Source organism: Aphelocoma coerulescens, unplaced genomic scaffold (assembly GCF_041296385.1).
Source record: "Aphelocoma coerulescens isolate FSJ_1873_10779 unplaced genomic scaffold, UR_Acoe_1.0 HiC_scaffold_70, whole genome shotgun sequence".
NCBI lineage: Eukaryota > Metazoa > Chordata > Aves > Passeriformes > Corvidae > Aphelocoma > Aphelocoma coerulescens.
In genome coordinates this window covers 566,862-588,745 of record NW_027184055.1, presented here as the reverse complement: position 1 = coordinate 588,745, position 21,884 = coordinate 566,862, and the positions used below count along the sequence as shown (strand labels likewise).

Here is a 21,884-nt window from a genome sequence, read left to right as displayed (position 1 = left end):
CACAAAGGCTCCTTGGTTGCACCAGGTCCTGCTGTGTCACAATGGATCCTGTGCTCCATGAGGCCCTCCAAAGTCATCATGGAGGCTTGGTTCCATGAGGTTCCATGATGTGCCAGTGGTCATCTTGGTTCCAGGAGTTTCCTTAGTGTCACAATGCTCTCCATGCTTCCATGATTCCCCACAATGTCCCAATGCTCTCCATGCTTCCATTAGGCCCTGCTTTGCCACAATGGTGCCCTTGTTTCCATGAGGCCCCGCTGTGTCACAATGGACCTATGGTTCCATGATGCTCCGTGGTGTCACCATGGTCTTCTTGAATCCGCAGTGTAACAATGGACCATTGGCTCCATGCGGCCTGGCCGTGTCACAATGGGCTCCTTGATTCCATGATTCCCCACGGTGTCACAATGGAGCCTTGTTTCTAGGAGGTTCTGTACTGTCACAATTGTCTCCTTGATGCCATCAGCCCCTGCAGTGTCACAAAGGCTCCTTGGTTCCATGAGGAACACAAAAGCTTTGCAGAAACATTGAGCAACAGCTGCTGAACACAGCTGGCAACATCTGCTTGCATCAAAAGCGGGCTTCAAGCTGAGAATGGCACCAGCAGCTTCCATCTGCAACAGAGACCCAGGGAAAGGACAGGCTGTGCCGGTCTGGACAAATTTGCAGGAAAATATCCTCTGGTAGAAGGCAGGTTACACTCAGCCCTCCCCCACCAGGTTCGGGAAAAAAGAATTTTCCTCGGAAGAAAGTGAAAGAGATAAAAACTATTTATTTAAAAAACACACAGGAAAAGGATAACAATGCTAAATATTCAAACCTCTCACTGTGGAGAGAAAGCTGGGATAATTGGAGAGTCCTTCCATGTTTCAGTGGGGTCTCCTGAAACATCCCTAGACAGCGAGGCCCATGGAAAGAAATAGGGAGCGATTCTTGAGAGAAGTTTCAGAGCTCTTTCTTCTCCAGCCACATGGGCGGGGCACTGCCAAAGAACTGAGCAATCCCGGGACAACCAGGGCCCTCCTGGCACAGGGCAACACAAAATAACCAGTGCTGAACAGGATTAGGGCACATGTGAGCAGGGAGCAGGGAGACCCCGTGCCCAGGCCATGCCTCTACCCCAGGGTCCCCTCTCCCATGACCTCATGGCAGGGGGGAGGAACCCCAACACTTCTGGAGGTGTAGTCTCCCTCCTCCTCCTTGGAGCTGGCTCATGGGCCCACATTCAGGGCCCCCACCTCGGGAGAAAATTCTCCCGGTGTGGTCTGATGTTGAAACAGTCAAGAAGAGAAGAAGGGAAAAAAACCCCCAAAGTCCCAGGAGAACAAAGTTCAACTCTCCATCTCCCTGCAGAGAAAAGGAGCTGAAAACTGGCTCAAAAACAAGAAGGTTGCTTCCTGCGCTCTTGCTGCAAGCAGGATGCAGAGGAGTGTGTATGTGTGTCCTTGAACAAACGCTCTGAGAAGTTTGTCCGGTGTTTTTTTCCTCTTCCCCCTCTCAAGCTCAGTTGAAAGGCACAGAAATGCACCAAGTTAACTTCTGGGCATAGAGCAGCCATAGGGAATACACATCCTAAAGTCACCCCAAGACACAGGCACAGAGAATTCAGTGGAAAGACTCCGAGAATTCTGCTCCCAGAGATCATTCCTGCTCACACTGACCCTTGTAGAAAGGGGCCATCATTCCAGGCAGCCTGTACTGAGCACGTGGCTCCTGAGCGGGCTTTGTTTTTTAGGAAACGTGCTCAGGCTTTTCCATTCTTTCCTTGCAAACAGGAAAACTTCTCCTGGGCCTGCGTGCAGGCAGAGCCCTGAGGAGAGCAGGTGGCACATGGTGCGCTGGGCTGGGACAGCCAGCTGCAGAGCTCAAGGGAAGAAGCCCAAAGTGGCACAATGGCTCCTTGCCTTCACATGCAACACCTGGGTCACAATGGTCTCCTTGATTCCATGAGGCCCCACTGTGTCACAGTGGCTCCTTGGTTCCATGCGGTTCCGCAGTGTCACCATGGTCTCCTTTGATCCGCATTGTCATCATGGACAATTGGTTCCATGAGGCCCCGCAGTGTCACAATGGTCTCTTGGTTCCATAGGTTTTATGTTGTAACAATGGACTCCTTGCTTCTATGAGCTCGCCTGCTTTTTGCAGAGGTGTCTTTGGTTCCAACAAGGCCCCGCTGTGTCTCAGTGCACCCTGGCTTCCATGCGCATCTGGAGTATCACAAAGGCTCCTTGGTTCCACCAGGTCCTGCTGTGTCACAATGGATCCTGTGCTCCATGAGGCCTACCAAAGTCATCATGGAGGCTTGCTTCCATGAGGTTCCATGATGTGCCAGTGGTCATCTTGGTTCCAGGAGTTTCCTTAGTGTCACAATGCTCTCCATGCTTCCATGATTCCCCACAATGTCCCAATGCTCTCCATGCTTCCATTAGGCCCTGCTTTGCACAAATGGTGCCCTTGTTTCCATGAGGCCCCGCTGTGTCACAATGGACCTATGGTTCCATGATGCTCCGTGGTGTCACCATGGTCTTCTTGAATCCGCAGTGTAACAATGGACCATTGGCTCCATGCGGCCTGGCCGTGTCACAATGGGCTCCTTGATTCCATGATTCCCCACGGTGTCACAATGGAGCCTTGTTTCTAGGAGGTTCTGTACTGTCACAATTGTCTCCTTGATGCCATCAGCCCCTGCAGTGTCACAAAGGCTCCTTGGTTCCATGAGGAACACAAAAGCTTTGCAGAAACATTGAGCAACAGCTGCTGAACACAGCTGGCAACATCTGCTTGCATCAAAAGCGGGCTTCAAGCTGAGAATGGCACCAGCAGCTTCCATCTGCAACAGAGACCCAGGGAAAGGACAGGCTGTGCCGGTCTGGACAAATTTGCAGGAAAATATCCTCTGGTAGAAGGCAGGTTACACTCAGCCCTCCCCCACCAGGTTCGGGAAAAAAGAATTTTCCTCGGAAGAAAGTGAAAGAGATAAATACTATTTATTTAAAAAACACACAGGAAAAGGATAACAATGCTAAATATTCAAACCTCTCACTGTGGAGAGAAAGCTGGGATAATTGGAGAGTCCTTCCATGTTTCAGTGGGGTCTCCTGAAACATCCCTAGACAGCCAGGCCCATGGAAAGAAATAGGGAGCGATTCTTGAGAGAAGTTTCAGAGCTCTTTCTTCTCCAGCCACATGGGCGGGGCACTGCCAAAGAACTGAGCAATCCCGGGACAAGCAGGGCCCTCCTGGCACAGGGCAACACAAAATAACCAGTGCTGAACAGGATTAGGGCACATGTGAGCAGGGAGCAGGGAGACCCCGTGCCCAGGCCATGCCTCTACCCCAGGGTCCCCTCTCCCATGACCTCATGGCAGGGGGGAGGAACCCCAACACTTCTGGAGGTGTAGTCTCCCTCCTCCTCCTTGGAGCTGGCTCATGGGCCCACATTCAGGGCCCCCACCTCGGGAGAAAATTCTCCCGGTGTGGTCTGATGTTGAAACAGTCAAGAAGAGAAGAAGGGAAAAAAACCCCCAAAGTCCCAGGAGAACAAAGTTCAACTCTCCATCTCCCTGCAGAGAAAAGGAGCTGAAAACTGGCTCAAAAGCAAGAAGGTTGCTTCCTGCGCTCTTGCTGCAAGCAGGATGCAGAGGAGTGTGTATGTGTGTCCTTGAACAAACGCTCTGAGAAGTTTGTCCGGTGTTTTTTTCCTCTCCCCCCTCTCAAGCTCAGTTGAAAGGCACAGAAATGCACCAAGTTAACTTCTGGGCATAGAGCAGCCATAGGGGATACACATCCTAAAGTCACCCCAAGACACAGGCACAGAGAATTCAGTGGAAAGACTCCGAGAATTCTGCTCCCAGAGATCATTCCTGCTCACACTGACCCTTGTAGAAAGGGGCCATCATTCCAGGCAGCCTGTACTGAGCACGTGGCTCCTGAGCGGGCTTTGTTTTTTAGGAAACGTGCTCAGGCTTTTCCATTCTTTCCTTGCAAACAGGAAAACTTCTCCTGGGCCTGTGTGCAGGCAGAGCCCTGAGGAGAGCAGGTGGCACATGGTGCGCTGGGCTGGGACAGCCAGCTGCAGAGCTCAAGGGAAGAAGCCCAAAGTGGCACAATGGCTCCTTGCCTTCACATGCAACACCTGGGTCACAATGGTCTCCTTGATTCCATGAGGCCCCACTGTGTCACAGTGGCTCCTTGGTTCCATGCGGTTCCGCAGTGTCACCATGGTCTCCTTTGATCCGCATTGTCATCATGGACAATTGGTTCCATGAGGCCCCGCAGTGTCACAATGGTCTCTTGGTTCCATAGGTTTTATGTTGTAACAATGGACTCCTTGCTTCTATGAGCTCGCCTGCTTTTTGCAGAGGTGTCTTTGGTTCCAACAAGGCCCCGCTGTGTCTCAGTGCACCCTGGCTTCCATGCGCATCTGGAGTATCACAAAGGCTCCTTGGTTCCACCAGGTCCTGCTGTGTCACAATGGATCCTGTGCTCCATGAGGCCCTCCAAAGTCATCATGGAGGCTTGGTTCCATGAGGTTCCATGATGTGCCAGTGGTCATCTTGGTTCCAGGAGTTTCCTTAGTGTCACAATGCTCTCCATGCTTCCATGATTCCCCACAATGTCCCAATGCTCTCCATGCTTCCATTAGGCCCTGCTTTGCCACAATGGTGCCCTTGTTTCCATGAGGCCCCGCTGTGTCACAATGGACGTATGGTTCCATGATGCTCCGTGGTGTCACCATGGTCTTCTTGAATCCGCAGTGTAACAATGGACCATTGGCTCCATGCGGCCTGGCCGTGTCACAATGGGCTCCTTGATTCCATGATTCCCCACGGTGTCACAATGGAGCCTTGTTTCTAGGAGGTTCTGTACTGTCACAATTGTCTCCTTGATGCCATCAGCCCCTGCAGTGTCACAAAGGCTCCTTGGTTCCATGAGGAACACAAAAGCTTTGCAGAAACATTGAGCAACAGCTGCTGAACACAGCTGGCAACATCTGCTTGCATCAAAAGCGGGCTTCAAGCTGAGAATGGCACCAGCAGCTTCCATCTGCAACAGAGACCCAGGGAAAGGACAGGCTGTGCCGGTCTGGACAAATTTGCAGGAAAATATCCTCTGGTAGAAGGCAGGTTACACCCAGCCCTCCCCCACCAGGTTCGGGAAAAAAGAATTTTCCTCGGAAGAAAGTGAAAGAGATAAAAACTATTTATTTAACAAACACTCAGGAAAAGGATAACAATGCTAGATATTAAAACCTCTGGCTGTGGAGAGAAACCTGGGATAATTGGAGAGTCCTTCCGTGTTTCAGTGGGGTCTCCTGAAACATCCCTAGACAGCCAGGCCCATGGAAAGAAATAGGGAGCAATTCTTGAGAGAAGTTTCAGAGCTCTTTCTTCTCCAGCCACATGGGCGGGGCACTGCCAAAGAACTGAGCAATCCCGGGACAAGCAGGGCCCTCCTGGCACAGGGCAACACAAAATAACCAGTGCTGAACAGGATTAGGGCACATGTGAGCAGGGAGCAGGGAGACCTCCGTGCCCAGGCCATGCCTCTACCCCAGGGTCCCCTCTCCCTTGACCTCATGGCAGGGGGGAGGAACCCCAACACTTCTGGAGGTGTAGTCTCCCTCCTCCTCCTTGGAGCTGGGCCATGGGCCCACATTCAGGGCCCCCACCTCGGTAGAAAATTCTCCCGGTGTGGTCTGATGTTGAAACAGTCAAGAAGAGAAGAAGCGAAAGAAACCCCCAAAGTCCCAGGAAAACAAAGTTCAACTCTCCATCTCCCTGCAGAGAAAAGGAGCTGAAAACTGGCTCAAAAGCAAGAAGGTTGCTTCCTGCGCTCTTGCTGCAAGCAGGATGCAGAGGAGTGTGTATGTGTGTCCTTGAACAAACGCTCTGAGAAGTTTGTCCGGTGTTTTTTTCCTCTCCCCCCTCTCAAGCTCAGTTGAAAGGCACAGAAATGCACCAAGTTAACTTCTGGGCATAGAGCAGCCATAGGGGATACACATCCTAAAGTCACCCCAAGACACAGGCACAGAGAATTCAGTGGAAAGACTCCGAGAATTCTGCTCCCAGAGATCATTCCTGCTCACACTGACCCTTGTAGAAAGGGGCCATCATTCCAGGCAGCCTGTACTGAGCACGTGGCTCCTGAGCGGGCTTTGTTTTTTAGGAAACGTGCTCAGGCTTTTCCATTCTTTCCTTGCAAACAGGAAAACTTCTCCTGGGCCTGTGTGCAGGCAGAGCCCTGAGGAGAGCAGGTGGCACATGGTGCGCTGGGCTGGGACAGCCAGCTGCAGAGCTCAAGGGAAGAAGCCCAAAGTGGCACAATGGCTCCTTGCCTTCACATGCAACACCTGGGTCACAATGGTCTCCTTGATTCCATGAGGCCCCACTGTGTCACAGTGGCTCCTTGGTTCCATGCGGTTCCGCAGTGTCACCATGGTCTCCTTTGATCCGCACTGTCATCATGGACAATTGGTTCCATGAGGCCCCGCAGTGTCACAATGGTCTCTTGGTTCCATAGGTTTTATGTTGTAACAATGGACTCCTTGCTTCTATGAGCTCTCCTGCTTTTTGCAGAGGTGTCTTTGGTTCCAACAAGGCCCCGCTGTGTCTCAGTGCACCCTGGCTTCCATGTGGATCTGGAGTATCACAAAGGCTCCTTGGTTCCACCAGGTCCTGCTGTGTCACAATGGATCCTGTGCTCCATGAGGCCCTCCAAAGTCATCATGGAGGCTTGGTTCCATGAGGTTCCATGATGTGCCAGTGGTCATCTTGGTTCCAGGAGTTTCCTTAGTGTCACAATGCTCTCCATGCTTCCATGATTCCCCACAATGTCCCAATGCTCTCCATGCTTCCATTAGGCCCTGCTTTGTCGCAATGGTGCCCTTGTTTCCATGAGGCCCCGCTGTGTCACAATGGACGTATGGTTCCATGATGCTCCGTGGTGTCACCATGGTCTTCTTGAATCTGCAGTGTAACAATGGACCATTGGCTCCATGCGGCCTGGCCGTGTCACAATGGGCTCCTTGATTCCATGATTCCCCACGGTGTCACAATGGAGCCTTGTTTCTAGGAGGTTCTGTACTGTCACAATTGTCTCCTTGATGCCATCAGCCCCTGCAGTGTCACAAAGGCTCCTTGGTTCCATGAGGAACACAAAAGCTTTGCAGAAACATTGAGCAACAGCTGCTGAACACAGCTGGCAACATCTGCTTGCATCAAAAGCGGGCTTCAAGCTGAGAATGGCACCAGCAGCTTCCATCTGCAACAGAGACCCAGGGAAAGGACAGGCTGTGCCGGTCTGGACAAATTTGCAGGAAAATATCCTCTGGTAGAAGGCAGGTTACACTCAGCCCTCCCCCACCAGGTTCGGGAAAAAAGAATTTTCCTCGGAAGAAAGTGAAAGAGATAAAAACTATTTATTTAACAAACACACAGGAAAAGGATAACAATGCTAAATATTCAAACCTCTCGCTGTGGAGAGAAAGCTGGGATAATTGGAGAGTCCTTCCATGTTTCAGTGGGGTCTCCTGAAACATCCCTAGACAGCGAGGCCCATGGAAAGAAATAGGGAGCGATTCTTGAGAGAAGTTTCAGAGCTCTTTCTTCTCCAGCCACATGGGCGGGGCACTGCCAAAGAACTGAGCAATCCCGGGACAACCAGGGCCCTCCTGGCACAGGGCAACACAAAATAACCAGTGCTGAACAGGATTAGGGCACATGTGAGCAGGGAGCAGGGAGACCCCGTGCCCAGGCCATGCCTCTACCCCAGGGTCCCCTCTCCCATGACCTCATGGCAGGGGGGAGGAACCCCAACACTTCTGGAGGTGTAGTCTCCCTCCTCCTCCTTGGAGCTGGCTCATGGGCCCACATTCAGGGCCCCCACCTCGGGAGAAAATTCTCCCGGTGTGGTCTGATGTTGAAACAGTCAAGAAGAGAAGAAGGGAAAAAAACCCCCAAAGTCCCAGGAGAACAAAGTTCAACTCTCCATCTCCCTGCAGAGAAAAGGAGCTGAAAACTGGCTCAAAAGCAAGAAGGTTGCTTCCTCCACCCTTGCTGCAAGCAGGATGCAGAGGAGTGTGTATGTGTGTCCTTGAACAAACGCTCTGAGAAGTTTGTCCAGTTTTTATTCCTCTCCCCCCTCTCAGGCTCAGTTGAAAGGCACAGAAATGCACCAGGTTAACTTCTGGGCATAGAGCAGCCATAGGGGATACACATCCTAAAGTCACCCCAAGACACAGGCACAGAGAATTCAGTGGAAAGACTCCGAGAATTCTGCTCCCAGAGATCATTCCTGCTCACACGGACCCTTGTAGAAAGGGGCCATCGTTCCAGGCAGCCTGTACTGAGCATGTGGCTCCTGAGCGGGGTTTGTTGTTTAGGAAACCTGCTCAGGCTTTTCCATTCTTTCCTTGCAAACAGGAAAACTTCTCCTGGGCCTGTGTGCAGGCAGAGGCCTGAGGAGAGCAGGTGGCACATGGTGCGCTGGGCTGGGACAGCCAGCTGCAGAGCTCAAGGGAAGAAGCCCAAAGAGTCACAATGGCTCCTTGCCTTCACATGCAACACCTGGGTCACAATGGTCTCCTTGATTCCATGAGGCCCCACTGTGTCACAGTGGCTCCTTGGTTCCATGCGGTTCCGCAGTGTCACCATGGTCTCCTTTGATCCACATTGTCATCATGGACAGAAGGAGCCAGGCGGCAGCGGGGGCTGAATCCCGGCAGCAGTGAGAAGGAAGAAGAGGAAGAAGAGGAAGAAGAGGAAGAAGAGGAAGAAGAGGAAGAAGAGGAAGGGGCCGGGGCCGCCTGCGGTGTCCGATCCCCGGCAGCAGCGGGGAGGCCTCGGGCAGCGGCGGCGGGCGGGGCCCTTTGGAGCCGCCCCGAGGGCTCGGTGCCGCCCCGGGGCCCTGAAGGAGCCGCTCGGCGGGACGGGCGAGCTGGGAACGAGAGAAAACGGCGAGAAAAGAAGAAAATCCGATCAAAGAGCCGCACCGAGGGGCGTCTCCGCCGGCCCGTGACACTGAAGGAGCTGCACCGAGAGACCGGCGAGGAGCCCGGCGGTGAAAGAGCCGCAGCGGAGGGCGTGGGATGGGAGGTGCGAATGGAATAAAAGAAGGAGAATGGAATAATAAATTCTAGAAGAAGTGCACGGGGAGTGGCGGCTGCGCAGCGACTGAAAGAGCTGCAGCGAGGGAGCGTCGGGGCAGCAGCGCGGGGTCTCGGCCGCTCCGTGTGACCGAAAGAGCCGCAGCGAGGGACGGGCGGGGCGCGGCTCGGATCGAGCCCTCCAGCTGCGCCAAGAGCGGCGACCCCGCGGGACCGCGCCGGGGCCGGGCGGCGGCGGCAGCCGGAGCCGGGGAAGCGGCTTGGAGCGGCGGAGACGAGCGGGGTGTTCCCGTCAGCTCCGCTCAGCCCTCGGGCACCGGGGGGTTCCGGGGCTTGTTCCCGTCAGCTCCGCTCAGCCCTCGGGCACCGGGGGGTTCCGGGGCTTGTTCCCGTCAGCTCCGCTCAGCCCTCGGGCACCGGGGGGTTCCGGGGCTTGTTCCCGTCAGCTCCGCTCAGCCCTCGGGCACCGCGCTGGGGCCCCGCGCACTTTTCCAGCCCAGCCGCCCCCACGGGCCGGGCCCCGCGGCTCCCGCTGCCGCCGCCTCGGCCCCGCCGAGCCCAGAAACCCCGGAAAATCGCTGCCATTGAAGAAGGGGCAGTCAATAACTAACTCATGTAAGCACAAGTTAACTATTGGGAGACAGCAAACGTTAGTTCAGACAGAAGATGTTAATTACAAAGCCTGAGAAGCCGAATTCACCCTAATCTTGTCAAGATAGAGGGGACAATTATCATCTCAGAGAATGGTGAATCATCTCTCAAAGGACTACGCATGCCCAGGGAGAAAGGTGAAAAAGTTCACTGCGAGGATGACTACTGGCCTTCATCAGAAAGAACCCGAGGAAGAGGAGAGGCCTTCCTCAGCGTGACCACCAGGACACACAGCGCATGCGTGGCCCATATGCTAATGACTTCCGAGAAATAATTTGTGTAACCATACCTGTCCCAAGGATTGTGATGAATATTCATAATTTAACCTTTAAGACTGTGTTGTAGAGAGCACCAGGTGTGTTTGTTTGGAGGAGCGATCCCCACACACCCGGCGCGCCGAATAAAGGAAATACCCACTTCTCTGTCTCTGAAATGTCTCCTGGCCCGGTTGAGGCGTGATTCACCATGCACTAAAGAACCTTTCCGTGCGCAGCCAGGGGTGCAGAGGGGGGATCCTTATGAAGTCCCCTCCCCTCAGTCCCTCCTGGGCACGGCCGGGCATTAGCGCAGCTCCCGGGGCTGTGTCCCGGCACCGGCTGCTGCCACAGGGCACGGGGCTGCCGCGCTCGGGCATTAAACGCGACAGATTTGGGGAGCAGGGACAGCCACAGAAAGCCTCGGGGAGCCCTCGGGAGCCTGGAGCTGCACGAGGGCCACAAAGGATGCCCTGGACACAGCGATGGCCCCAGCAGCGGCTCTGCCCCCCAGCACGGGGCTGTGTCCCAGACCCCCCGCTCCAGCCCGAGGTTTGGGGGCGGCAGCGGAGCTGCTGGACGGAGCTTCCAGCCCCGCCAGCCGCAGCTCCGATCCCTTGGGCCGTGACGCCGGGGACGGGTGTCCGTCGGCGCTCGGGGTCTGTCTGTCAGCTTTTGCAATCCAGATTCTGATTGTGAGAAATGAGTGAATGATAAATGTTGTCTTTCGCATCTATGATTTTAACATTTAGAAGTGATGATGTGCTGTGTAGAAATAGCGTTAAGGTAAAATGTAGCTAAGTAGAAACGAGATTCAGGTAAATTGTAACTTCGAAATAGTTGTAATACGCTCAGAAATGTATTAATGAACACATGGTAATAAATGTCTTTTGAGCTGAGAAACTACAGAGCCAGGAACCGAGATATCTCAGAGGAACAAAGAAGACAAACCGCGTGCATCCCAGGAAGACTGTTCTCTCCTCAGAACTCACACCTCCCAAGGGAACTGGCAGCTGCAAATGAGGCTGGAGACTGGGGAGGCACGGGAGGGGGGTGCCTGCCTTCAGTTCTGAAGCGATCCCGAGCACCGAGGCGGCGGCGTGCTAGGGGAAGGGGCAGAGACCGGAGAGGGGGAAAGTTGAGTGAAGTATAAATGACTTTCTGGGCTTAATGAATATGGAACAGTTTAAGAGAGTCCTTAAGTCCACAGTAAAATGAATGGAGGGCGCCTCTGGCAATATTGCCAAGTGCCCCAGCGCTGTGATTTGCCTTTGTTCTACTAATAAATGTTCAATATTATATTGCTAAAAAATTCAGCTTTTGTATTCATTTTTTTCAGAGAGAGAATAGAGAGAGAAAGAGGGGAAATGAGAGAGACAATAAGAAGAAAGAGAATAGAGTGAGAGTAAAGACAGAGAGAATAAAGACAAACACTGCTGCTAAGGAACATCCGTGCAGCCCCAAACGCCTTCGCACACCGGCCCCAGTGTCCGTGCTCGGGGCTTGATTTACCAAGATGTGAATATCGATCTCATATCGATATCCAGCTGAGACAGACAAAAGCTCTCTAACAGTTTAGAGTTAGAAAGTGAATGTTTGATTGGCGCCGGACAGCAGCGTGGAACAGCTTCCTAATGCGCACTGCCCAGGTATGAACGGTTACAGAGTTCATTTAGCCACAAAAGTGATGAATATCCAAACTACAAATACATATTTCTAACAGTGACCCCTCCCATTCTCCGCTTCGTATGGAAATGAGCTTTAATGGCATTAAGCATGCGCAGTGCGTGCTCTGAATTGAGTCGCTGCTCTCGAATTGGGCCGGTGGTCCCAGACAGATGAAGTAAGCTCATCTCCCTCACTTGCACCTTTTTTGCCTTTCTGAACTTTAACAATCTTAATTACTTTAGTGACCTCCAAATTTCCTCTTGCCTGACTTCTGAATAGGTTCCCACAGAGGCAGGAAATTGGGAATTGTCCTTGTTCCCTATACCAACTGATCAATATTTCTGTTCCTCGTTCTAAGCACAGCTAAACAAACATACAAATGACAGATCATCAATTATTCCGTAATCAATTACTAACATCTTAAAAACCATTTCAAATCTCTTATTATTTTCTCTTAATTAGTTTAATTAACTCTAGTCCAGCTCAAATTCTTTCTTATTCTAACTCATTTCAACACAGCTAGCCTATAATTAAAATCTTTCTGTTTCTTTTAAATCTATGTTTCAGGGTGTCACCATGGCCACGGGGCTGCCCCAGGGCAGAAATCCCCTGCGGAGATACCGGACCGGCTGTGGGAGGTGGGATGCCAAACACACCGGCTTTAATCTCTTTGGGATGAAGAAGTGAGTTTTTCAGTCTATTTGGGATAGAAAACTACTTCTGATTGCATCAGCCTGTTATACACGGGATTTAAAAAGCATAATAAATACTAAAAAGGAATAATGATAAATAGCTGTGGTTCAAAAGGCATAAAGGAATTAGGAGGAACATATCTACTGACAGAAGATTTAATAAAAAACTATACTATGAAAAAATCTTCTGCAGTGCTGTCAGTGGGTGTTCTTGGTTTTTTAAAAAATTTTTTATTTCTTGTTTCCTCTGATCTGCTTTGTTTTGCAAGCATTGAAGCTAAAATGAGCAACATCAGGACCAAATCAACAGTTGGGTGCAAAGCCTCAGAATGAATGTGGAGCTAATGGAGGATTCACGTGCTTTAGACACGTGTGTGCACAGGTGCAGAAAAGCATCGCTCCTTTTGGAGGCTGCATTACAGCACACGGGTGGTAAAATCAGATTGACTCCGGTTTTCACAGGCTTCCTGGGCAGCACTTACCAAGGATCTCCGCAAGCCCAGTGAGTGATCGAGGACAGATGAAGCGGCGAGCTTGGCCTGCCTGGCCGCTGTTAGCCAGCCGCGCTGCGAGCAGAAAGGCCGGGGCGGCGGCGGCGGCTTCTCCTTCTCAGCGCCCGCATGAAGAGAGGCGCTGAACGGCGGCTGCGACCGCCCGCGCAGGGGCAGCGGGGCCACGGGGCCGGCAGGGCAAACACGGCAAACGATTGCCCGGGGCAGCACCGGGACCAAATCAACTTCTCCGTGCTGCGAAACCCTGCAGAAATCCCGGAACTGGTGGCATTCGTTGGCAATGGCACTTAGGAACAGCAGTTAACCCTGTACCAGCTATTACGTTGTACAGGAGGTTATGATCCAGATTATACAGGTATCTTATAACTCAAGCTATATTAGCATCTTGTAACTTTGACCCCAGTTATAATGTTAACTAGTTAATATCTGCGTAGAAAGGTTATTCTTAACATGTTTACACTTCATTTACGAGCAGCAGATTTTTCCTCCTAGTCGTAGAAAGAGGAGGAAGTGAGGACATGCAGAGAAAGACAACTTGGCAGCACCAAGGTCAGTGGAAAGAAAGAGGGGCAGGAGATGCTCCCAGCGTCGGAGTCGGGATTTTCTCTGCAAGCCATGGTGAGGACTGGGATAAAACAAACTGTCTCCCTGGGATCCATGAAGTCCACGGGGTGATACAGAGATCCACTCCCAGCCCGTGGGAAAAGGTGCTCACGCTGGAGCGGGTGGATGCTACAAAAGCTGTAATCCAGGGGGAGACCTGAACAGGGAGAGAGGGCTCCTGCTTCCAGAGACAGAGAAAGAGGGCCCTTGCTTCCAAACTGAAGCAGCTGATCCTTGAAAGACTACACCCCATGGACTAATGACCCACGCCTGCAGTTTTGGGAAGGCTGTTTTGCCCGTGGGAGGGACTCAGGTTACAGCAGGCTGGGCGGGACTGATACTCGTGAAATTAGAAAGACGCTGGAGAAGTGCACAGAGAACTGTCTCCCATGGGAAGGAGCCCATGGCAGAGCAGAAGAAAGAGACTCCCCTCCCTGAGGGACCTGAAGAAAGATCTCGAGGGATGAACTGGCTTGAACACTCCCAGGCCCTGTCTCCCTGTGCTTTTGGAGGGAAAGAGGGAGGGGATGGAGGGGAAAAAAGGTGTTTGAAAGGTTTATTTTCTTCCTCATTATCCTACTCTGTTAATAATAAATTTACTTTATACCTTTAAGTTTGAGCGTGTTTTGAACTTAGAATGTTTTTATCCCAATCCTTATCTCAACTCATGAGCCCTTTGTGATGATTTTCATGAGTAGCTGGTATTATAAGCAGTGTCAAACCACGACAGTGGCCCTTGTGGTCCATGTGGCCCCTCTCTGTCACAAGTGACCCTTGGTTCCATGAGATTCCATTGTCCCACACTGGTCCCCAGGTTGCCCTGAGGCTGCGCTGTGTCCCAATGGACACTGGATTCCACAGGAGCTGGCAATGGCCCAGTGGCACCTGCGTCCTCTGAGGCCCCGCCTTGTCAAAGCAGAGCCTTGGATCCATGAGATTCCATGTTGTCACAATGGCCTGCTGAGTTCCATGGGGCTGTGCTGTGTCACAGTGGACACTGAGATCCACGTGCCCTGGCAATGTCCAAGTGGCACCTGGCTTCCATGAGGCCCCGCTGTGTTTGAAGGTGACACTTTGTTCCCCACGATTGCATTGTGCCACAGTGGTGTCCTGGGTGCCACGAGGCCCCTCTGTGTCACACTGGAGCCTTGGTTCTGTGAGATTCCATTGTGCCACAGTGGTGTCCTGGGTGCCACGAGGCCCCTCTGTGTCACACTGGAGCCTTGGTTCTGTGAGATTCCATTGTGTCACAGTGGTGTCCTGGGTGCCACGAGGCCCCTCTGTGTCACACTGGAGCCTTGGTTCTGTGAGATTCCATTGTGTCACAGTGGTGTCCTGGGTGCCACGAGGCCCCGCTGTAAAACAGTGCACACTTGGTTCCTGTAGTGGGTTGAACCTGAGTTGATGGACAGACTTTTAGACCAATGACGCTTCTCACAATTTACATGTTTAAACCGCACGGAAAGGTGGGATTTCCTTTAGTCGGAGCTCGCCGTCTGGCAGGTAGCGGGGGGTGGGCTCCGAGCCTCCAGGCCCCGCCGGGCCGGGGCCACTGCCCCTTCCCCCCTTTCCCAACGCCGCGGCACGGACCCTGGGTCGCTGTGGGGGACTGTCCCAGAGCCGCAGGCAGCTAAAACCAGCCATGGACTGCTCAGAGCTAAACCCATCCAGCGCGGCTTCTGGGGACAGGCGGGTCCCTCTCCTCTCCATGCGGAGCCGGCGGAGCCAGCGGGAGCCGGCGGAGCCTCCTTTCTGCAGCCAGCACACTTCGTGCTGAACTGAAGGGGACACCATGCAGCCAGCAGCACAAAGGGAGCGAGGCTTTCTCCACCGTAAAGCCCGAACAAGAACACTCTTCAACGTGGCAGCCTCAGAGTCAGAGAGGAAGAGAAAGTGAGTCCTGTGGGACGGAGCTGAGCATGGCGACGGGAGAAAAGAGGGCGGTGCTGGGATTCTCGCGCGCAGCTTAAAGAACTTCCTGCAGGCCGTGGTAAGAAACTGTAATATCACAAACTGTTTGTCTCTAATCCATTTGAAGAACATGGGGGGATGGAGAATCCTCGTGTGGCCTGTGAAGATTGTGAAGAGTGCCTATGCCAGGCTATAGAGAAGCAGTGAGAGGCTTTTAGAGACTTGTGGCGAAGAAAGCCTTTGTGTGCAGGCCAAAATAACTTATCCTTAACAAGGTTAATAACCCCATGTGATGGCCCGTGGTTTGCAGTGTGAAAGGAACTGTGAGATTTTTCATGGGAGAGATGTTTACACCACAGCAGATTGATTGTTTCTGGGTGGTCTGCTGTTGGTGGCACTTTGGGAACCATGTGCAACTGAAGAAAACCCTTTTTTCCTTAAGCATAAGAGAGAGACTTTTAAAGAACTGGAACACTGACTAACATCCCATGTTCTGTTATCCTTTGTGCGAGTTGGGTAAAAGGAGAGAAGTGCTGGAAAAGAGGGGGGGGGGGAATTTTGGAATTTTGCTTTAATTTTTTTTTGTTATTTTCTCTTTACTTTTAATTCTATTAGTATATAAAACCCTTTCATTGTACTGCAGCTGTTTGAGGTTTGTGCCTGCTTTGCTTTTCTCCTAATTCTTATCTCACAGAAGGACAATAAGTAAGTAATGAATATTTTGAACCGAAACCACTGCACTTAATTGGTGTTTCCGCCCGGTTACGAACTCAACCCACTACAATGTGCCACCTGCTCTCCTCAGGGCTCTGCCTGCACACAGGCCCAGGAGAAGTTTTCCTGTTTGCAAGGAAAGAATGGAAAAGCCTGAGCAGGTTTCCTAAACAACAAACCCCGCTCAGGAGCCACATGCTCAGTACAGGCTGCCTGGAACGATGGCCCCTTTCTACAAGGGTCAGTGTGAGCAGGAATGATCTCTGGGAGCAGAATTCTCGGAGTCTTTCCCATGGGGTCACTCCCTGCCCTGGCCAGCGGGGGTCCCTCCCATGGGGTCAGTCCCTGCCCTGGCCAGCGGGGGGTCCCTCCCATGGGGTCAGTCCCTGCCCTGGCCAGCGGGGGGTCCCTCCCCAGCCGTGCGGTCACTCCCCGGCCCGGCCCTGAGGCGCGGGGCAGTCGCGGGGCAGCCGCGCTCCGGCCCCGTCAGCGGCAGCGCCGCTTCGTGCCGGGCAGGAGCGGCAGAAGGAGCCGGGCGGCGGCGGGGGCTGAACCCCGGCAGCAGCGAGGAGGAAGAAGAGGAAGAAGAGGAAGAGGAGGAAGAAGAGGAAGAGGAGGAAGAAGAGGAAGAAGAGGAAGAAGAGGAAGAAGAGGAAGGGGCCGGGGCCGCCTGCGGTGTCCGATCCCCGGCAGCAGCGGGAGGAGCCGCTCGGCGGGACGGGCGAGCTGGGAACGAGAGAAAACGCCGAGAAAAGAAGAAAATCCGATCAAAGAGCCGCACCGAGGGGCGTCTCCGCCGGCCCGTGGCACTGAAGGAGCTGCACCGAGAGACCGGCGAGGAGCCCGGCGCTGAAAGAGCCGCAGCGGAGGGCGTGGGATGGGAGGTGCGAATGGAGTAATATATAGAGATTAGAAGGAAAAATTATAAAAGAGCCCCACCCGGAGAGGCCGCTGCGCAGTGACTAAGAAAGCAGCACCGGGGGGTTCCGGGGCTTGTTCCCGTCAGCTCCGCTCAGCCCTCGGGCACCGGGGGGTTCCGGGGCTTGTTCCCGTCAGCTCCGCTCAGCCCTCGGGCACCGGGGGGTTCCGGGGCTTGTTCCCGTCAGCTCCGCTCAGCCCTCGGGCACCGGGGGGTTCCGGGGCTTGTTCCCGTCAGCTCCGCTCAGCCCTCGGGCACCAGGGGGTTCCGGGGCTTGTTCCCGTCAGCTCCGCTCAGCCCCCGGGCACCGCGCTGGGGCCCCGCGCACTTTTCCAGCCCGGCCGCCCCCACGGGCCGGGCCCCGCGGCTCCCGCTGCCGCCGCCTCGGCCCCGCCGAGCCCAGAAACCCCGGAAAATCGCTGCCATGCACTAAGGAACCTTTCCGTGCGCAGCCAGGGGCGCAGAGGGGGATCCTTATGAAGTCCCCTCCCCTCAGTCCCTCCTGGCACGGCCGGGCATTAGCGCAGCTCCCGGGGCTGTGTCCCGGCACCGGCTGCTGCCACAGGGCACGGGGCTGCCGCGCTCGGGCATTAAACGCGACAGATTCGGGGAGCAGGGACAGCCACAGAAAGCCTCGGGGAGCCCTCGGGAGCCTGGAGCTGCACGAGGGCCACAAAGGATGCCCTGGACACAGCGATGGCCCCAGCAGCGGCTCTGCCCCCCAGCACGGGGCTGTGTCCCAGACCCCCCGCTCCAGCCCGAGGTTTGGGGGCGGCAGCGGAGCTGCTGGACGGAGGACAGCTGGAGGAGCAGGAGCGGGAGGAAGAGGAGGGATAAAGGGGAAGGGCGGGAGGAAGAGGCGGGCCAGAGGGGGCAGGAAGAGGAGCCTCCATGTGCATCCATCGCTCTCTCTGTCTGCAGCTCTCGGCCTCGGGAACACCGCTCCCCCCATCCCGCAGGTGACCGGGGAGGGGCAGCTCGCCCCAAATATCTTGGGCGGTGCCTGGGGTTGTTTCGGGAGAGGGGATTTTGGAGCTTGGAGGATTCCAGCACCGAGCCCCAAATATCTTTGTTGGTTCCTGGGGAAGGGGGGTTTGGTGGGGCGGGGGGGGAGGCGGATGTTTGGATCTTGCAGGGCTCCGAATGTGAGTCGCAAATGCCCCTTGGGGGATATTGGGGAGCCCCCGGCACGCGGGGTTTTGGGGGTCCCGGTGGCGGCTGCCGGGAGAAATGGGATGGGGCGGGATGGGGCCCGGGAAGGGTGGGATGTGGATTGGGGTGTGGGATGAAGTGTGGCGGAGGGGGATGGGCGGGATGGGGCCTGGGAATGGGCAGGCGAAGGTTGGGGATGATGAGGCCGGGGGGACCCCAGTCCTCAGGGGCCTGCGGGGTATCCGCCAGCTCCGAGGGAGTTTTGGGGCACCCCTAATCCTGAGGGGGCGGTGCTGGCAGCGGGGGACACGTGGCTCCGGCACCTCTGGCCCCAGCTGAGCCCCCCCCGCCCCCAGCGCCCCCCGGAGCGGAATTTGGGGAGGGGGAGGTGGGGGCGGCCAGGCCGGGCCCCCCCGCGCTGTCCCGGCGGGGGCCGAGTGCGGGCGGGAGCCCCGCGGGGCCCGGCCCTGCCCGGGCACGGCTGATGCCGCCCGCCCGCGCTCCGCACTGGTCCGGACTGGTGCTCCCAGTGCCGTGCGGGGCGGGGCCGCTCTGGGGACCCCCCAGGGCACAGCGCGGCTGCTTTGGGGCTGTCGGCAGCGCCCGGCGCTGGGCATGGGGCGTGTGGGGGCAGCTGGGGCCGCACTGGTGGCACTGGTGGTGCTGGGAGCCCCCCCGGGCGCGGGGTGAGCGGTGAGAAGGGGGGCGGGTCTGGGACCCCAAATGGAGCGAAATGGGGAATGGAACCCCCAAAGGGAGCAGGAGGGGCCTGGAACCCCCAAAACCAAGGCCGGGGGAGGGGAGGTGGGGATTGGGGATGGGGAGGGTGCAGTAGGAGGTGGGGGGGAAGAGGGGGCTGGGACCCCCAAGCAAAGCGGGATGGGACACCCAAATTGAGCTGGAATGGGGCTGTGGATTGGGGGAACGCTGAGAAAGGGGAGGAGAGGGGAGGGAAAGGTGGGGTTGGGACAGCAGAAGAGCGGTTCCATGGGGGTGCAGCCCTGTCCCCAAGCACCTGAGCCCTGGAGCGATTCCCTGGGGCTCTGGGGAAGGGAGGGATCCGCACTGGGGGGTCCCCAACCCCCCTGTCCATCCCTGGGGCTGATCGGGGGCTCCCCCCACACAGCAGCCGGTGCTGCGGCAGCCGTGGGGCAGAGGGGGTGGGAAAGGGGGGGCAGGGTGGGAGTGGAGGAGGAGTGGGAGGAAGAGGAGGGAGAGAGGAGGAGGAGGAGCTGGAGAACCACGAGGTTCCACCGCCCGCCCACTGTGTCCGCAGCACCCCCAGCCCCGGTAGCATCTTCCCCCCCATCCTGCAGGTGAGTGGGGAGGGGGAGCTCACCCCAAATCTATCGGGGGGTCACCAGGAGGGTTTTTTTGGCGGGGTGTTTGGAGCTTGCAGATTCTGGAATCGAGCCCCAGATGTCCTTGCATGTCCCTGGGAGGGATTTTTGGGCCAGAGGGGATATGTGGATCTTGCAGGACTCCAAAGCTGAGCCATAATTGCCCCTTGGGGGTCTTGGGGGGTCCATGTGAGGATCACCCGGTCCTGGCGGGGTTGGACATTGGCTTTGGGGATCCCCAGGAGAGCTGGGGGCTGGAACACGGGACCCCTGGAGTGGGGAGAGCAGAGAGGGACGATACCAGAGCTGGGGGACCCCCAAGAGCCTGGAGGGGTGGGGGGGCCTGGAGATGAGGTGGGGTTGGGATCTCTCAGCCCTAAAAGGGGCGGTGAGGAGAGGGGGGAGCCCCAAGTGCCTGGAGTGGAGGGAGGCTGAAGAGGGGACCCTGGGACCTCTGGGAGCCAAAGCAGAATCAGGAAAAATGGGTCCTGTGGGACCCCCAAAACCCCCCAGCATCCCTAAGCAGGACCCCGGAGAGGGGGATCCCCAGGACCCACGGGACCCCCAGCAGCCCTGACAAGGGGGACCCCCAGAACCCCAAAGTGAGGAGACTGGAAAGGGGGAACTCCTGGAGGCCGTTTTTGGAGTCACTCTTGATTTTTTGTTGGTTTTATGGACACCAGGTACCCGGTGACTTCTAGAGGTGGACTTGGGCAGGAGGAAGCCCCAACCCAACACACTCATCCCTTGTTTCTCCCCAAACCAGGATTTCCCATTCCCAACCCATGGCCAGATGGAGGAGGACGCTGCGAGGAAAAGGAAGATGCCCCGGGAGCACCAGGCAGGTGAGGAGGAAGTCAGTGCCCCTTTCCCCCTCTCTCCTGCTCCATCTCCCAGCCCAGCATCGCCCCCGGCTGCAGGACAACCCCGCTGCCGACGCCGTCCTGCCGGGGACGGACTGGGGGGATCTCCTTCCCCTTCCCTGTGGCACGGAGGCAAATCCCATCCTCTCCTTGTCCTTCCTCCCCCAGACAAGGAGCTGAGGACAGAGCCCAGGGAGGACAAATCCCCAGGGCAGAACCTGGTGGAAGAGGCCGTTTTGAGCGGCTCCATGGCGCAGGAATCCAACGGGGAGGAAAAGCCCCGGAGATCCCGCAGGAGGAGGGGCTGCAAATGCAGCCCAGGGTGCCCTGAGGAGGAAAGACCCACCCTGTGCCGGGAAGGCAGCCGGAGATCCAGCCAGAGGTCAGAGCTGGTGGTTCATGAGCAGCTTCACGATGGGGAGAAGCCCCACACATGTGGGGAATGTGGGAAGAGCTTCAGGCGGAGCTCCCACCTGATCTGCCACCAGATGATCCACACTGGGGAGAAGCCCTATGAATGTGGGGAATGTGGGAAGAGCTTCAGACAGAGCTCCAACCTGATCGACCACCAGAGGATCCACACCGGGGAGAGGCCCTACGAGTGTGGGCAATGTGGGGAGAGCTTCAGCCAGAGCTCCACCCTGATGAACCACCAGAGGATCCACACTGGGGAGAGGCCCTACGAGTGTGGGGAATGTGGGAAGAGCTTCAGACGGAGCTCCCACCTGATCTGCCACCAGATGATCCACACCGGGGAGAGGCCCTATGAGTGTGGGGAATGTGGGAAGAGCTTCAGGTACAGCTCTGACCTGATCCGCCACCGGCGCATCCACACTGGGGAGAGGCCCTACGAGTGTCCTGAGTGTGAGAAGAGGTTTCAGACCAGCTCCACTCTCCTCCTGCACGAGCGGATTCACACGGATGAGAGGCCCTTCCGCTGCCCTGACTGCAGGAAGGGCTTCAAGCAAAACTCCACCCTCATCATCCACCGGCGCATCCACACCGGGGAGAGGCCCTACGAGTGTCCCCAGTGTGGGAAGAGCTTCTCAGAGAGGTCCTCCTTGATCGTCCACCGGCGCATCCACACCGGGGAGAGGCCCTACGAGTGTCCCCAGTGTGGGAAGAGCTTCTCCAGGAGCTCTCACTTGACCAGACACCAACGGAGGCACCGCTAAGGGAAGCCCTGCGAGTGCCCCGACTGCGGGAAGAGCTTTGTCCTCTGCTCCAAATCCATCTCCCATCAGAGGAGCCACGTTTGGCAGAGCCCTGGTGACCCACATTCCCTGTGATCCAGTTTGGGAAGACCCCTGGCTGGTGCTCTCCACGTTCTCCTGGATGCCTGTAGGCACCTGGGTGAACGCAGGGGCAGGAACATCCATCGGGACTCAGATCAACATTGGAAATTCATTGGGAAGAGCTGATTTTTTACCTTTACCCTCTAAAATTTTCATCTGCTCTGTCCAATTGTTTTTTCTGGTGGTATCAAGCAACCCTGGATG

General features: G+C 55.7%; 1 pseudogene; it reads left to right on the top strand.

Annotated features, from left to right (window-relative positions):
* Positions 1-21,593, top strand: part of LOC138102326 (zinc finger protein 850-like) — a 1,260,715-nt pseudogene extending 1,239,122 nt beyond the window's left edge.
* Positions 21,594-21,884: the final 291 nt, after the last annotated feature.